The sequence below is a fragment of the Panthera onca genome, chromosome B4 (genome assembly GCF_046562875.1).
Source record: "Panthera onca isolate mPanOnc1 chromosome B4, mPanOnc1 haplotype 2, whole genome shotgun sequence".
NCBI classification, from domain to species: domain Eukaryota; kingdom Metazoa; phylum Chordata; class Mammalia; order Carnivora; family Felidae; genus Panthera; species Panthera onca.
In genome coordinates, this window is record NC_138345.1 from 76,234,574 (window position 1) to 76,250,701 (window position 16,128).

General features: G+C 45.1%; 1 protein-coding gene across 3 annotated transcripts in view; it reads right to left on the reverse strand.

Annotated features, from left to right (window-relative positions):
- Window positions 1–5,403, reverse strand: part of NCKAP5L (NCK associated protein 5 like) — a 32,694-nt gene extending 27,291 nt beyond the window's left edge. For 2 of the 3 annotated variants that reach the window (XM_060657693.2, XM_060657692.2), the window contains exon 1: window positions 5,284–5,401. The gene's annotated coding sequence lies outside the window, so the exon portion shown is untranslated. Of the gene's footprint in view, window positions 1–5,283 lie in introns of all 3 variants that reach the window. The other variant, XM_060657691.1, reaches the window with a different exon arrangement.
- Window positions 5,404–16,128: the final 10,725 nt, after the last annotated feature.

The following is a 16,128-nucleotide window of genomic DNA, read 5'->3' on the forward strand; positions in this document are numbered from 1 at the left end:
GGCCACAGAACTGTGACTGCTGAGAATCCTAGGGCCACACCCCAGGAGTTCTGGGGCCCCTCACAGTCCCATCTAGGATCAACCTCATCATTCTACCCAGGGAGGGACAATTTCAAGCCCTTCATGACAGTGAGAACTGTAGACGAGTGCCCCAAGCAGCACCCACAACCACTCAAGCCTTGCAGGCATCAGCATGAGAAGCAGAATGGGGTCATCTCTCTTTTTAAAATATCTATCTATAGGGACCCCTGGGTGGCTCAGGAGGTTAAGCATCCATCCGATTCTTGATTTTAGCTCAGGTCATGACCTCACGGTTCAGGAGTTCAAGCCCCACATCAGGCTCCATGCTGATAGTGTGGAGCCTGCTTCAGATGCTCTCTCTGCTGCTCTCTCTTTCTTGCTCAAGCATAAATAAACTTAAAATTTTTTTAAGTAAAAGAAAAAATAAATAAAATAAAAAATACCTATCTATATGCATATAGATAGATATTTTTTAAATTTTTTTTTTTTTTTTTACATTTTATTTATTTTTGATAGAGAGAGACAGAGCACAAGTGGGGGAGGGGCAGAGAGAGATGGAGACACAGAATCGGAAGCAGGCTCCAGGCTCCGAGCTGTCAGCACAAAGCCCGACGCGGAGCTCGAACTCACAAACCACGAGATCATGACCTGAGCCGAAGTCGGACGCTTAACTGACTGAGCCACCCAGGTGCCCGTAGATAGATATTTTTTAAAAGCTTGGTGAATACTGGAGAAATTCCAGAGCCCAAGGACAGCTATAAGGTCCAGGTAGTGTGCCTGGCTGTGCTCTTCTCAGAGGCTGCTGGATTTGTAGAAATCAGTAATAATAGCAATGATAATTCACCTTAATAACAGCCTGGCCTCCTCAGGCTTCTTTCATCTGTGTTAACTCCCAGAGCTGGGAAAATGGTAATTATTGAGCAAGTGCCACACCCCAGCTATGATGTGTTATTAATCCATCAGCACAGGCTGGGAAACTGAGGCCCAGGGAGGCTTTCCCCTCACACAGAACTAAGAATACAGGAGCTGAGGGCCACTGGGTAGTGAGGAACTGAAGGTGCTGGTTCCGTTCCTGCTGCGTTTTGGGCCAGGGCCTCTGATCTTGAATGTGTGTGGACACTCACTCTGCCAAAGTACTGCAAAGCAGATCAACAGCTGCTTTGAGCACCTCTGGATCTCCGCAACGCACACAGGCACTGCAGGGTAAGTGAGCGCTCAGCCCTCCCAACAGCCCCACACCGCGGGCGCCATCTGCAAAGTGGGAACAAGGGGCATCTTGCAGCTGGGAGGGTGGATCAGATCAGAAATATGTCTAGAAGTGGGGAGACTACTTCTCAGGGAGTCAAGCCCATCTCTGCAACCCCCTTCCAACTTTGGCACTGATTTCAAAATAACGAGACCCTTCTTATAGCAAGGTGGCGTGGTCTGTCACTGTTGTAGAAACCTGCAGAGGAGGTCCAGCTGGCCTGTGCCCTCCAGAAGGGCAGGGGAAGGTAGGCAAAGAGTCACAGACGACTAAAGATCTTTTCCCATCATGGCCATGGAGGGAAGCAGCAGAAGCTCAAATGAGGATGGGAGGGTCAACACAGAGGCACTGCCTGTGCGGAGCCATCCACAGCCTATGTGCCTGGTACTGTGAGAGATGCTGGGAACAGACACAATCTCAGCTCTGGGGAAACCGCAAGGGCCAAGCCAGGAGCAGCCAATGACCTTGTCCTCCAACCTTCCAGGGCAGGGCCTGGGGAAAAACATTAAGGGTGTTGCTCTAGGGAATTGGAAGTTATTTTTCTTCAGCATGTTAGAGCTGACCAGAGCCCCTGAGATAACACTCTGACCCTCCAAAAGTCCAGCTCTCCACAATCTCAGGTTCAAGAAATGCCCTCTCTGCTTTAAGTTTGGCCAGGCCCCTCATGCATGAGAAATTAAGGCAGGCTGGAACCATGTAAAACACTAGACCAGAGTCAGGAGCCCTGCCTCTGACACTCATCATTGCATGAATCACTTCCCCCTCTGGACTTCACAGTTTCCCCATTTTTAACACGAGGGCGTTGGACTAGATGTCTCTAGGATTCCTTCCAGCCTATGACTATGTTGTTTTGATGTGGTGGCAGATCCCAGGTTGATTTACATAAATTTGCATGTTCAATCAGAAATCCCAAACTCCAAGTATAGAAAATCCAATCAGTCCATTAGTGCAGCCAGACTAGGGCTGGAGGAGCCTGCCAGGTTCGGGTGAGGATTGTCAAAGCAGACTGTGGTAGTGGTGGTGAATTGGGGGAGGAGCCGGGGGAAGCAGGGCGAGAAGTGGCATTTGTTCTAAGGGATGCAGTTCTGGTGAGCCAGAGCTGACGGGGCCAGGGTCCCTTCTTCAGCTATCAGGCAAGGGTCCTTTTTCCTCCTGCTTCTAACGGGGCCTCTGGCTGGCCAGCCTCGGAGCCACACCCCAAGAGGAAACAGCAGCCTCTGCCTAGCAACAGCCGCATCCTTCACTCTGACAGGGACTCCACCATTAACCACTTTCTGGGAAACTGACCTCCCTGGGAGCTTCCATTCTCCAATCCAGGGACTCCTCGCAGTGAGGAAGGTTTCCTTGGGGTCTAACCTAAATACCTCCTGTTGTAGCTTCAATCCATGGGCAGCAGGGCCCAGGGAAGAGGGCTCCCCAGGCCCAGGAGAGCTAGCAATGCAGGAGAATGCGTCCCATGTCTAACCAATCCCACAGCCTCTCTAACTACCACCTCCTCTAACATCCCCTTTGGCACCTGGGAGATCAAGGATGAAAACAAACAAGGAAAACGTGAAGGCTTTGGCTCTTGGGCTAGAGAGCAAGTCCCAACCTGGAGAACCTGACTCCTGAGAAACTGTACCCCCAGGAGGGAAGGAGGCTGGGAAAGGTGGGGCTGGGGCAGTTTCTCCCTGCTGCTTGGCTGCCATGGAAGGGCTTGGGAGGCTGGCTGGACTGGATAAAGGCAGCAGGGAAGACTCCTTAAGCCCACTGCCTGGGGACTAGGTAGGGAAGAGGGGTGGGGGAGGGCACAGGTGAGGTGAGTAGGGTCAGGGAGTGAGATGGGCAACAGCAGCAGGGCTCTCGTCCTCTTCCCATAAGAGGGTGGATGAGTGTGCTGTGCTCCCTGGCTCAGATCCTAAAACAAGTCCCAACAGCTGAGATGCAAACTGTCTCCTGGGAATCTGCTTACCCTACTGGCCCTTGGCTGCCACCCCTTCTCTCAACTCCTCCCCAAAGGCCCAACTCAAAGACTGGCCTGCCAGGATGTCTCAGCAGAGGCCTTGATGGGTGGGCCAAACCCCAGCCAACAAGAGTTCATACCCCAATCCACCAAGGGTAAGCAAGACAATGGCAGAAGAAGCAATTCTTCTCAGGCAGAATAAGGGAGTCTGCTCCTCTCCACCCCAAGGTTCCAGTCCTAAGCAACTATGACTTAGAACTGTATCACCCAACATCTACCCCTTCAAACTTCAAAGCCACCCTGCCAGAGGACCTTTCTACCTTTCAGATTCATTTATCAGTGGAACCACACAATGTCAAAAAGCGAAAGGGAATGTTAGAGCTCTCTAGTGCAATTGCTGAATTTTACAGATAGGAGAAAAAGAGCCCCAGAGAGGCAAGCTCTCTTGGCCAAAGTCACACAGCAAGCTGGGAAGAGAAGACACCAGTGCTTCTGACTCCCAGTCCACAGAGATAGCAGCCTGGTCCTCATATACATTGGTTTCTGCCTACTGTGGAACAGCCTTCTCTGCAGCCCAGGCCATCTGCCTCTCTAGGTTCCCACTCTGTTCCAAAGACCTAAACTGAAGAAAGATGCTGGAGTGCCTGAGCCACCTCATGCCGAGACGACAGACTTAGAAAACAAAGTTGAATTATGTGGGAATAGCTCCCCAGACAGGAATACATGTTTCTCTGAAGTAGGAAACCCACTAACCCTAGGCTGTTCACAGAAAGTCAGGGAACCAATACGAGAAGTGAATTTTGTGTCTCCCTTCTTGAAAGACCAGGGGTCTTGGAGTCAGCTGGCATAATGTCTTCCAAGAGAGGGTCTGCAACAAGACGACTAGGCTGGGTTCATTTTTTCCAAAAGTACTGTCCATAGAATGGTTAGACACTGACTCCCTCTCTCCTGTCCCCCAGGACCACCCCTGTCCCAGGCATCTTCCTCCAGCCACTACCTCTGGCAGACAGTTGTGCTTAGGCAAGAGGACCCGTGGAGAGGGCGAGGGTGGTTGGGAGGGAATAAGAGGGGTTTGCCTTCACAGCCAGGAACCCATCAGTGTAAGACCCCCCTGGTTCCTCAGAAAGGCGAGCATTTGCGAAGTAGCAGCTGGCAGGCTGGATGGATAGAGCTGAGAACCTGGAAAAACAGGCCTGCGGGAGGTGAGGGACCTTCGTGCCCTTGGGGCAGTGCCAGGACTGGAGACATGGGGCCTTGGGCCCAGAATAAGGAGAAGGGGGCTGGGGTTCGGTGAGCCGCTTTTCTAGTCGGCCTAGGCCAGGGGAGTGTCGGGCACAGATAAATTCTCTGCATTCTTCTGGCACCGCAGCCAGGACCCAGAGAGCCTTTTCTGCAGGCGCTGCCCTGGCCCCACACCCTGCCCAGCCCTTCTCCCTCCCTCAGTCTCTCTTTAGTGTTCAGCCTCCCGGCCCCCGCCTCCTTCCTTCCCGCAGCCCCTCAAAGCCACAGAAGGATTGTTCCTAGAGACCCTGATCTCTCCGCCTCTCCCCATCTTCCCCACGCCCTACCGCCCCAGGCCACGGGGACTGCAAGGAGGGCGAAGAGGAGCCCGGGGCTCGTCTCCGCGCCTGCGCTTTGGGGAGAGCCTCCCTCCCCCCTGCGCAACAACCCCGCACCGCTAAGCGGCACCCGGACAGTGGGATGCGGGTGGGGTGGGGTGCGCAGCTGGGGCAAGGTCAGTGCTTTCAAAGAGGGAGGGAGACCGGCCCCCGGAACATCCCCCTGTCCCGAAAGTTTCCCTTCCGGGGCCATGGAGTGTGCGCGAGGATGGCGCGGGGGGCGGTAGGGGGTGGGGTAGGGGTGGACAGAGTCGCAGCCGGACCCCCCACCCCCACCCCGGGACAGTGCGGCGGGAGGGAGGGGCAGGCAGCTAGGTCCGGGCAGGAAGGCGCGCCGCCCCCTCCGACCCAAGGCTGCCACGAGAGCCTTACCCTTCAAACCGCCCACCCCCAGCCCAGAGCTTACAGACCCTCCACTCGCCGCCTTTTAAATCCCAAGTAGGCCTGGAACTCACCGAAATGAGGTGCTGAACTGGGCCAGGGCAGGCCGGATCCGCCGGGTCCATGGCCGCGGCTCGGGGGCGGGGGGCAGAAGAAGGGGGGTGCTGGGGCCGCCTCTTGATGTCAAGGCTTTAAAGGGGCCAGTGAGCCCCGCCCCTCGCCGAGACCCCGCCTCCCTCCTTCCGCACAGCCAATCCACGTCCGCCCTGGATGCGCGCCCCTCCCAGCCCCCTCCAGATGTTCCCAGGACGAGAGCTAAGTCCGCCCGTCCGGAGAGCGCCGCTTCCGCCCCGGTGGGAAGGACCTCCCCTCCCCCTATAGAGAAACACTCTCCTCTGGCCCGGTGGGGTCCGGTTTGGTAAACCTTCCCGGTGCGGGGGGTAGAAGAAGCCGCGCTGGGCTGGGCGGGGGTGGAATGGGGGGCATCTACAGCACAGAAAACTAAGTAGGTACGCGCGGAGCCACGGGCATGCGCATCCGCTTCTGTGGGGCTGGGCGTGCACGTGTATGTGTGGTTGTGAGCCTTGGTGTTTGTAATTTGCCTTCCTGCTTACGTGTGGGGTGTAAATCTATGGGAAGACGCTCGAGTGCCTCCTTGGCCTTAAATACTCCCTCCTCACTTTTCCTCCTCCGGATCGGTATCGGGTCTTCCCAGTAATATGGAAAACTGGGCGTTGGGAACGGGCTCCACTCTTTAGAGTAGCGCTGATTTCCTCACTGGAAGAGGTTAAGGCTGAGCAGAAAAAGGATATAACCTTGTTCTCAGCCACTTGCTATCTCGGTGGAGACAAGTAGAACTACCCTCAGGCTTAAAAGAAGAAAGCAAACACCCACCTAGGCCCCTGCAGGGCCTCAGAGCTCCCTTCAGTATCATTCTCATTGGTGCTGGATTAAACATCTATTTGCCCTTGTCTGGATACCGTATAATCTTCACAAACTGCATCATAGTGACTGGCCTGTTAATGCAAGTTCTGAATGGGGTTCTGCAGAGAAATACAAAGGGCTCCCTAGCCCATTTTATTAAAATTGCTTCTGTTGTGGGTATACACGGAAAGTAGTAATGCATTATATTAGCCCAATAAAGGAACATAAAAGCTGAGGGATCTTGGGGTGCTCACATTGTCTAGGATTAATTAAGAGTTCCTCTCTGAAGGAGAGAGGACTTGGGAATGGGATTTGAAGGGCAGAGAGAACTTGAGCAAATTCAGACAGGGTAAGGACACAAAGCGACCTAGGTAGGAAAGAGCAGATTAGTTGCATGGGACAGTGAGATCACTTGGTAGGGTGGGAAGTAGAAGTTAGCGGAGGAGGTTTTTGTACTGAGATCAGAATGAGGATATGGATTTGACAAGACAAGTGATAAAGAAGTCATTTTGGGTTCTTGAGCACAGAAATGAGTGCCTGAGGTCAATTATTGGAGCCTAAAAGATGTCATAATGGTTCTTCCCACCAACTCTCTCACCTTTGGTTTAAAACAAACTTTATTGATTGATTTATCCTTAACATACAATAAAATGCACAGATCTTAGGTGTTTTGTTTGGTGAATTTCAACAATAACATACACCGATGGAACACCCTGAACAAGAAACTGAACCATCACCCCAGAAAATTCCCTCATGCCCCTTTATATTTACAGTGAACTACCCTGCACCTACCACCACCCACCCCCGGCAACCTCCTGAATTCTATCACCATAGTTTTGTCTATTCTTGGATTTCACATAAGTGCAATCAAATAGTATGCACTTTCTTGTGTCTATATTCTCTTTTTTCTTTTACGTTTATTTATTTTCGACAGAGAGAAAGAGCATGAGTGGGGGAGGGGCAGAGAGAGGGAGACACAGAATCTGAAGCAGGCTCCAGACTCTGAGCTGTCAGCACAGAGCCCAATCCGGGGCTCGAACTCACCGACTGCGAGATCATGATATGAGCCAAAGTTGGACGCTCAACCTACTGAGCCACCCAGGCGCCCCTGTGTCTATATTCTTTAGCTTAGTAATGTTTTTGACTAAAGTGAGTCTATTCTTTTTATTGGAGAGCAATATTCCATTGTACGAATATATCACAATTTGTTTATCCATTCTCCAGTTGATATATATTTGGGTGTTTCCAGTTTGGGGGCTATTATGAGTAAGGCTACTATAAACTTGTGCAAATCTTTCTATGAATATGTTTTCATTTCTAAGAAAGCTCACTTTATTTTTTTGAAGTATTATTAAAATACAATCATATTAATTTCAGGTGTACAACAGAGTGATTCAACATTTATATACATTGCAAAATGATCACCATAAGTCTAGTTACCATCTGTCCCTAAAGTTCATACAATTTTTTTGAGTTTATTTATTTTGAGAGGGAAAGAGAGAGAGAGAGCACAGCAGGGGAGGAACAAAGAGAGAGGGAGAGAAAGAGAATCCAAAGCAGGCCCCGAGCTGTCAGCGTGGAGACTCTTGTGGGACTCGAACTCACGAACCAGGTGAAATCACGACCCGAGCCAAAATCAAGAGTTGGATGCTTGATCGACTGAGCCACCCAGGCGTCCCAGTTCATACAATATTTTTGACTGTATTTCCCATGTCATACAATACATTCTCATGACTTATTTGCTCTATAACTGGCAATTTAAGCCTCTTGATCCCCTTCACTCTTATTGCCCACCCCCCTACCCTCTTTTTTTTCTGGCAACTATCAGTCTGTTGTCTGCATCTATGTCTGGTTTTGTTTGTTTTGTTTTTCAGATTCTACATGTATGTGAAATCATGGGGGTATTTGTCTTTTTCTGACTTATTTCCCTTAGCATAATACCCTCAAGGTCCATGTATATTGTCCCACGTGGCAAGATTTCATTCTATTTTATGGCTAATATTCCATTGTATGTATATGGGTATATGTATTGTATATATATGTACGTACACACACCCCACGTCTTGTTTATCCACTCATTTATCGGTGGACACTTAGTCGCTCCATATCTTGGCTACTGTAAATAGTGCTGCAGTGGACACAGTGGTGCATAGATCTCTTCAAGTTAGTGTTTTTGTTTTCTTGGATAAAAACTCCAGAGTGGAATTGCTGGATCATATGTTAGTTCTATTTTTAATTTTTTGCATAACCTTCATACTGTTTTCCATAGTAGCTGCACCAATTTACATTCTCACCAACGGTGTACAGGTGTTTGCTTTTTTCACCATCCTCATCAACACTTGTTATTTCTTGGTTTTTTGATAATAACCATTGTGACAGGTGTCAGGTAATATCTCATTATGGTTTCCATGTGCATTTCCCTGATGATGAGTGATGTGGAGCATCTCTTCATGTGCTTGTTGGTCATCTGTAGGTCTTCGGAAAAAATGTCCACTCAGACTGTCTGCCCACTTTATCTTAATTTTTTTTTTGCCCTGTTCCCCCTCTTCTGCCTATTTTAAATCAGATTTTTTTTTTGTTTTTGTTTGCTGTTGAACTGTATGAGTTCTTTATATATTTTAAACACTAGCCCCTTATCACACATAGGATTTGCAAACATTTTCTTCCATTCAGTAAAGTTGCCTTTTCATTTTCTTCATAGTTTGCTTCACTGTGCAAAAGGTTTTTAGTTTGATGTAGTCCCGTTTGTTTATTTTTGCTTTTGTTGCCCTTGCCTGTGGAGTCAGGTCCAAAGAAATATTGCTAAGACTAATGTCAAGGGACTTATTATGCTTTCTTTGAGGACTTTTATGGTTTCAGGTCTTACATTTAAGTCTTGATAATCCATTTTGAGTTGATTTTTGTGTATAGTGTTAAGATAGTGGTTCAGTTTTAATCTTTTGCATGTATTGCACAATTTTCCCAACACCATTCTTTGAAGAGATGGCCTTTTCCCTGTTGTATATTCTTGCCTCCTTTGTCATAGACTAATTGATCATATATGTGTGGATTTATTTCTTAGTTCTCAAGTCTGTTCCATTGATCTTTGTGTCTGTTTTGTGCTAGTACCATTCGGTTTTGATTACTATAGCTTTGTAGTATAGTTTGAAGTCTGGGAACAGGGTCCACCTTTGTTCTTCTTTTTCAAGGCTGCTTTGCCTATTTGGGGTCTTTTGTAGTTCCATACAAATTTTAGCATTATTTGTTCTATTTCTGTAAAAAATGTCATTGGTATTTTTATAGTTATTGCATTGAATCTGTAGATTGCTTTGGGTAGTCTGGACATTTTAACAATATTAATTCTTCCAATCCATGAGTGTGGTATATCTTTCCTTTTATTTGTGTCTTCTTCAGTTTCTTTCATCAGTCTCTTATAGTTTTCAGAGTACAGGTCTTTTACTTCCTCAGTTAAATTTATTTCTAGGTATTTTATTCTTTTTGATGTAATGTAAATGGGATTGTTTTCTCAATTTCTCTTTCTCATAGTTTGTTATTAGGGTTATAGAAACACAACAGATTTCTGTATATTAATTGTGCATCCTGCAACTTCACTGAATTCATTTATTACTCATTTATTCTAATAGCTTTTTTAGTGGAGTCTTCAGGAAGCTCATCTTGTTGGTACTTTTGGAATCTTTTGGCATTGATTCTTATTCATTCAATCATCCAATATTTCTTGAAAAGGAATCATTGGGCTAGTTCTGGGTTTACAATAAAAATTAGACATGATCCTTTCCTCACAGGGCTTAAAAATCCAGGAAAACTCCACGTATCTATTACATTCCACAACCACAGGGTGGAAAAACCTTAACAGTATGCCAAGCATTTCTAACCATTTGGGGATGTTTCCAAATAACTAAATTTTTGGAAATAAACAAACCATCTGAATTTTTTCCTTTTCATTCAGATGCTCACCCTCAAAAAAAAAAAAAAATGAACATCTACACTTGTCACAGCACGTATCTTCTCTCCTTACTTAAAAGCTCTTGCACACTTGAAAGTTTAGGCATTCAGATTTTGGCATATTCTCTACGCTTCATAAACCTTCATCTTCACTGACAGGAGGTTAAGTATAATTATTATTACCCCATGATCGCTTTCTGTCTTTGATAGTGCTTAAGACACTTGGATTCCTCAGTGGTATTATTCAATTAAATTATTACAAAATATACAGAAGTCCCCTGGTTTGTTTTTCCACCCTTGTTATATACCACTCATCACATTGTTCTTTGAGTTGTCTGTGTCATAAAACAAGCTAGTCTCTTGGCCTCTTTTTGCTACAAGCTGCTAGTAATAAACCAGTATGGTGGCATGGTCTAACTGTGCATATAGCGCTAATGACTGACCAGTAGATCACTGCTCACATCAGTACTTTGAATGGTTTTAAGCAGGGGACTGGCATAATCAGAATTGCATTTTAGAAAGAATTCTGTGGTTGCAGTGTGGGGAACAGATTAGAGAGAGCAAGAGTGAAGTCAAGGAGAACAGAGAGAAAGTATTTGTTGTAATTGAGGGGAAAAGTGAGAAAAGATGTGCTCTGGACTAGGAAAGTGATAGGGGTGATGGAGAGGAGATCACTTCAAGAAATAAAGTGTAGCAGAGTCAGCAGGTCTTGAGATTGGAAGGGGAGGAAAGCAGAGAACTAAGCCAAGACTTCCGGACTGAGTAACTTGCAGATGGCAGGACCACTCACTGAAATAGAAAACACTGGAGGAAGAGCAGTTTTGGGACATTATATGCTCACTTCCAAACATGTTAACCTTGAAATGCCTGGGGGATGCCCGAGTGGAAATGTCTATCCAAGAGGTAAGACCTTCCCAGCTGTTATGCCTCATGAAGAGGTTACAGGTGTGCTGCCTATTGATTTTCTCAACCCTCAAGGTAGCATGAACTCCCTCTGAAAGACAGCAGTCTTGGTAAGGTATGTTGCTATGAAAACACCATCATTCTCTATGTGTGCCATGATCTGGAAAAGACCGGAAAGTATTAATGTGTAATGCTATTGGATAAGTAATTCTGAAGCTCAGGAGACAGATCTAGATTAGAGATAAGGGATTTATAGGCATGAGAACATCAGAACATAGGTGGTAACTGAAGCCATGAAGTGAAGATCATGTGAGGAGAAGAGGGACTGGAACAGAACCCTAAGGAACGGCAACATTAGAGAGGGGTCTCCAGAGAAGGAGGAAGACAGCTGGCTGAATGCTGTTACCAGATCCCCAAGGGTTTCCAAAAAAAAAAAAAAAAAAAAAAAAAAAAGTTCCTGATAATTCTAATGTCAGGTTGAATCAGGACTGACACATATCTTCTGACTTTAGTCACATCATTGGGGACTTTGGCAAACCCAAATTTTGAAGGATTGAGAAAGATGTACTAAGTAAGGAATGGAGACAAGAAGTATTTAAAACTTTTTCAAGACTCTTAACTATACTGTGAGGGAAAAGTTAGACAGGTAGGCGGGGCAACAGGGGATGAGAATTATTTTAGAAAGCTATTTTTAGAAAGCTACTGCTTAATTTTATTTTAAAACATATTTAAAATTCATTATTTTTAAAAAGCATTATGTGCATATGGTTAACAAATCAACACAGAAGCAATTATGTGCTCATTTCCCACCCCCAACAATGAGCCATTTTAACTTTCTGGCTGATTCTTCATTATGACTAAATATGCTTACATGGCTATTCTTTGATTTTTCACTTTTACATGTTTTATTACCTTCTGTGTATATATTCTTTTTTAAAGGTACAAAAGTGGAATCTTACCATTCATACTGTTCTGCACTTTACTTCTTGCGCTTAAAATATCTGAGACCTTTCTGCTTTAACATAGATAGAGCTACCTTGTTCTTTTTAAGAACTGCATAGTAATCTATTTATGGCTCTACCATATTGTTTTCTACCGATGAGCATTTAAGATGTTTCCAGCTTTTAATTTTTATCAGACAACTGTAATGGCTAATACTGTACATTTACCTTTGCGTATTTTTTAAAAGTTTATTTATTTTTGAGAGTGACAGAGAGCGAGGAAAGGCAGAGAGAGAGAGTGACAGAAAATCCCAAGGAGGCTCCACCTGGGGCTCGATGCAGGGCTCGATGCAGGGCTCGATGCAGGGCTTGAAGCCACGAACCATGAGATCATGACCTGAGATGAAATCAAGAGTCAGCCACCTAACTGACTGAGCCATCCAGGCACCTCTATCCTTTCATATTTATGTGAGCATATCCACAGGACAGATTCCTAACAGTGGAATTCGTGGGTATGTGTAGTTTATGTTTTGATAAATATTGACAAATTGCCTTCCATATGGTCATGTTGATTTACCACTCCCACTAACAGGGTGGAAGAATACCTGTCTTCCCAGATTCTCACCATCACTGTTTAAAGTTTATTTATTTATTTTGAGGGGGGAGGGACGGAGAGAGAGGGAGAGAATCCCAAGTAGGCTCCACAGTGTCAGTGCAGAGCCCAATGTGGGACTCGATCTCATAAACTGGGAGATCATGACCTAAGCCGAAATCAAGAGTTGGATGCCCAACTGACTGAGCCACCCAGGGCCCTCCCCCACTTCTTAGTTTATTTATTCACCATCACTGTTTAAAAATTTTGTGAATATTGTTGTGACAAAATACTCTTTCATTGTTTTTATTTGCATGAATTAGTAAGATTAAATAAGTTTTCAGGTGTTTATCTGCCATTATCATTTTCTGTGAATGTCTTTTCTGATAGATGTATAAGAGTTGTTTGGATTATAATGAAATTCACCTTTTATCTGTCACTTGTATTGCATATTGTTTTCCTGATTGGTAGTTTCTCTTGTGGCTTTTTTGGATTTTTTTCTTTGCCTTAGGTAGTCAAATTGGTCTTTTCCTTGATGGCTGTTAGGCTTTTTATATTTAGAAAGTACTTTTTTAAAATCTTTTTTTCTTGGGGTACCTGGGTGGCTCAGTCAGTTGAGCTACCGACTTCAGACCAGGTCATGATCTCACGGTTTGTGAGTTTGAGCCCCGCGTCGGGCTCTGTGCTGACAGCTCAGAGCCTGGAGCCTGCTTCCCATTCTGTGTCTCCCTCTCTCTCTGCCCCTCCCCCACTCATGCTCTGCTCTGTCTCAGAAATAAACATTTAAAAAATCTTTAAAAAAATCTTTTTTCTCTAGTACATTTATGGGTTTTCTTTTTACTTTAAATATTTCATCCAGAATCTACTTAAATGGCAAAGGCCACTGTTATTTCTCCGTACTGCTCAGAATGACATTTCCATTATAGACCATTTAGTCCTATCTGTTCTCAACGTACACAACGCCTGTTCCTTTGTACCTTTGCTGAAAGGTTCCTTTCTCCTGGCTCACAGGTCATGCTCCTTTCTCTCTTGTCCAACACTGCAAAAGCTATATTCCTTTCAAGAACAGTTCAAATCCCATATCCTCTAGAAAGTCTTCCATGCCCACTGTAGCCTGCAAAGACTTTCCCCTTTGCTGAAGCTCAAATGATCACATGCTTCCTTGTTTGAGCCTCTTCTTTTCTCAACTTTAACATAGTCGCTAAGCAAATCAAATCTAATCTTTGTTTAATCTACTTTTTCCTACTACCCAAAGCAGCTAAAAGCACGCTGAGTATATGGAATTTGATAAAACACTTCTTGATTTGCCACAAAAGTATATGCATTAGCCACATGTATGTAGCTAATGAGCATCTGAAATATGGCTGATCCAAAATGAGATGAGCTGCAAGTTAAAATACACATTGGAGGGGTGGCTCAGTTGGTTGAGTATCTGACTTCGGTTCAGGTCATGATCTCACGGTTTGTGGGTTTGAGCCCCACATTGGGCTCTGTGCTGACAGCCCAGAGCCTGAGCCCGCTTTAGATTCTTCCTCTCTCTGCCTCTCCCCTGCTTGTGCTCTGTCTCTCTCTCAAACATAAATAAACAATAAAAAAATGTTTAAATACTCATTGGATTTTGACAATGGTATAAAAAATAATGTAACATGTTTCATTAATAATATTGACTGCATGTTGAAATGATAATTTTTGGAAATATTGGATTACATATCTATATATCTATATCTATATCATCTATATCTATATCTGTATCTATATCTATTTGTTTTTGTTTTTAAGTTAAAGTATACCCAGGACCATTCTCTATTCTTGTCCCTCAAGGAGGCTCATCATGCTTAGTGTTGGCTCCTAAATGAGGCTGGTTTGAGGATAAATAAGATCTTTTCTAGGAACCAAAGGCTCTCGTAGGCCAGTATGCAATCATTATCTTCGTGGTATCAGGGCCTAATCTTTATGAACACTACACATCTTCTTTGAAATTAACTGCTACAGACTTGAAATACAACACTTCCTTTCAACAGGTAGGGTTAAGTGCTCAGCCAATAGAAATGTTAGTAGGGAAAAGGTCAGGTTCAGATGCTGAAGCATCTCCCAAAGGTTTTAATGACTGAAGATTCCTCAATGAACCGAACCAAGTAGATGGAGCCCCTGACTATCCCTTTGGTCACTGGGGCCATTTTCTGCTGTCAAGGAGTTATTTGGGACAGGTGCCACTTGGCTCATAGCCTAGTCTCATTGTAGTCAGGATCCCTGTGTTAGCTTCCTGTTCCTGTTGTAACAAATCATCACAAATTTATTGCTTTTAAACAACACATATTTGGAGCACTTGGGTGGCTCACTTGGTTGAACATCTGACTTCGGCCCTGGTCATGATCTTTTAGTCCGTGAGTTCCAGCCCCGCATCGGGCTCTGTGCTAACAGCTCAGAGCCTGGAACCTGCTTCAGATTCTGTGTCTCCTCTCTCTCTGTCCCTCTCCTGCTCATGCTCGGTCTCTCTCTCTCCCTCTCAAAAGTAAATAAACATTAAAAAAAATAAAACCAAAATAAAACGACACAAATGTATTCTCTTATAGTGCTGGAGGCCAGAGTCTAAAATCAAGGGAGATTGGCAGAGCTGCATTCCTTCTGGAGGCTTCAGGGGAGAATCATTTTCTTGCCTTTTAGTTATTTATTTATCATTATTGTTTAAATGTTTTATTTTTGAGAGAAAATGTGCATGCAGGCAGGGGAGGGGCAGATAGAGTGGGGTGGGCTCTGCACTGACTGCAGAGAGCCCGACTCAGGACTCCAACTCATGAACTGCGAGATCATGACCTGAGCTAAAGCTGGATGCTTAACTGACTGGGCCACCCAGGCGCTCAATTATTATTATTTTTTTAATGTTTTTATTTATTTTTGAGAGAGAGAGAGAGAGAGCAAGCATGTGTGAGCAAGTGGGAGGGGGCAGAAAGAGAGGGAGACAGGATCTGAAGCAGGCTCTGTGCTGACAGCAGAGAACCCAATGGGGGGGCTCAAACTCAGGAACCATGAGATCATGACCTGAGTTGAAATCAGATGCTTAACCAACTGAGCCATCCAGGTGCCCTTCTTGCCTTTTCTAACTGCATTTCTTGGCTCACAACCCTTCCTTACATCACTCCAACCTCTTGCTTCTATCCTTCTATTTCTTGCTGTGGTCAAATCTCCCTTTGCCTCCCTCTTATAAGGACACTTGTGATTACATTTAGGGTCCATCCTGATATTCCATATTAATCTTTCAATTTCAAAATCTTTAATCCTTAACCAAGATTTTTAATCTATACATTTACACATTTGTACACATCTACAAAATCCCCTTTGCTATCTAAGGTAGCAAGTTCCAGGGATTAGGAGGTGAACATCTTGGGGGAACCATTATTTAGCCTGCCACAGCCTTACACTCATTTCTCTGCATTACTTTGGTGGAGGGAGAGAGCACCAGTGAAGTCACGAGTTTTCAAAGTATTCCGGAGATTTACAGAGAAGTAGGTAAATTCATATCTGTAACCACTGTGATCCACCAAGACTATCCTAAACTGGCCTCGTTTCCATTAGCAATGATCACTCCCTCCCAGCATTGCTTCCTTTAAAATGCTCTG